Source organism: Lipotes vexillifer, unplaced genomic scaffold, assembly GCF_000442215.2.
Source record: "Lipotes vexillifer unplaced genomic scaffold, Lipotes_vexillifer_v1.1 scaffold39, whole genome shotgun sequence".
Classification (NCBI taxonomy): domain Eukaryota; kingdom Metazoa; phylum Chordata; class Mammalia; order Artiodactyla; family Lipotidae; genus Lipotes; species Lipotes vexillifer.
In genome coordinates, this window is record NW_006787038.1 from 2,162,489 (window position 1) to 2,164,636 (window position 2,148).

The following is a 2,148-nucleotide window of genomic DNA, read 5'->3' on the forward strand; positions in this document are numbered from 1 at the left end:
TATGGCGGTGGCATACGTTAGGCAAAGAGAGCAGCTGGGGCTGGCTGGGCAGTAGTACCGGTAGCTTAGAGCATCTTCCTCCTCTGTGGCCTTTGGGTAGCTCTATACACTCAGAAGGCTACATCTCAGGGTCTAGTATGCAGTCATCTCCCTGGCCTCCATCTTACAGAGTCTCTGTTCTCTTAAGAATCAGCCTTGTCTGGAAGGAAAAGGGACTGGTACAACATCCCCAAGAGGTAAGCCACCCTAAGCCAGGTGTGGGGTGGGCAAGGATGGGGAGAGCTACAATGCTGAAGGCTCTCCCTCAGAGAAGGACACGTCATAAAAAACTCAGCAGCACATCCAGGCTGGCTGCAGAGGGCTAACTAATGCCGGAGTTGTTATGCGAGTTGCCGGCTCGCTCCAAGTGGGGTTACCTGATCTCTAAGTAATAGAAAGTTGTTAAGCCTTTGGCTTTTATCCGAAGCACTGTGGCCACCTGGTCAGTGGCAGGCTGAAGATTCTTGGCCTGAGCCCAAGCCACCCTCCATGAAATGATCCTTCCTCTGTGCAGACGTTTTGACTGTCTATCAAAGCCTTAAGAACAGTGGTTCTTAAACTCCAGCATGTGAAACACTCCCTGGAGTGCTTTCTAAAAGCGTAGATGTCTGGGCCCCACTTGCAGAGATTTGGACTCCATAGGTCTGGGATGGGGGATTTGCATTTTAAATAATTACCCCGGTGACCGGAAACTGGTGGTCCAAGCAACATAATTGGGGATAGGGAAGAAGACCCAGCATTTATTTACTTAGGAAACCCAACAGCCCTGTGAAGTAGGTAATATTATTTTCATTATTCTCAATTTACAGATGGATAAACTTAGGTTCAAAGGGTTTCACTAAACTGCTCAAGGACTCAAATAGTAAATGACAAATCTAGGATTCTGACTCACTGAACTGTGCTGCTATGTGAGATCAAGAAAAAGAACAATAGATCTAGCTGACTGCACACATAGGTGGGCTTGTGTCCTGACACTCTCCAATGTAAGCCCACTATAGTCAGGCCAATGGTATCAGCTAGGAACAAGCTGGGTTATGCTGCAATAACAAGTGAGCCACCAAGTTCATTTCTTGCTCACATTACATGGCCATTCAGACCAGCAGGGGGGTCTGTTCATTACAGTAACTCAGGGATCCAGGCTGATGGAAGCTCTGGCTTGACATGTGCTTCCACTAATACAGAGGTAAGGAGAGAGGACACTGGCTCTTGAGCCATGCATTTCTGTCTGGAAATGACATGGGTGTCACATCTACTCAAATTTCGTTGGCCAAGTAAGTCCCTGAGCCATGCCTGAGTTCATCAGGGTGTAAAAATGTAAACAAGAGTGTAGTTCACCAGGCCAACCTGCTCATCAGATCCTGATATGCCTCCTTTCTCATGTCTATGCCATTACATCCGTCTGAACCGGCCTGACCCTGAATGTCGGCCAGCCTAACTGGACCCAGGTATCTAATTCTAGACTCACCTGCCACCAGCTCTGGGCAGCCTTTCCCAACCTACCCAGGCTGGTTTATGTGCTCCGGTGTCCAGGCCCTCAGAGGGCCCTGGGCCGATCCCCATTAGGGCATATGTCATGTTGCTTTGCAGCTGTTACTCATCTGTCCCACATCCCACTGGGCTGAGGGCTCCAGGGAGATGCGGGTGTGTAGCAGTGACAGGCCTTGCCGCTCTAGCCCCCGGGAGGCAGGAGGTCAGAGTGATGAAGAGCTGGGTTCTGGCCTTGCGGGAGCTATCCTCTTTTCCCCACAGGAACAGGATTTCAAGGGGCTTTAGAAAATGGGGAAGAGGAAGGCAAGAAACCTATGACTGCAGGATGAGCCAACTGCAGATGAGGAAGAAAACCCCCTGCAGAGGGAGTGGGCTTTTTCCAAGGCTTCACTGCCCATCATGGAAAGACTCGTCTCAAACCCAGGTTAGTCACTGCCTGGAGCTGGCTGTCACCACAGGGTGAACTTCAAGTCTAAGTGGAGGGCATGCTGCAGCTGGGGGAAAATCCTTGCTGTCCTAGCTCTGGGGTCCCTGATGCCCATTAAAGGCCATCGTTAGCAAAGGTGTTAATGGTTTCCTCGGAGAGAGCTGCCTGAGTCCTGTCACGTCACAGCCTCTGGG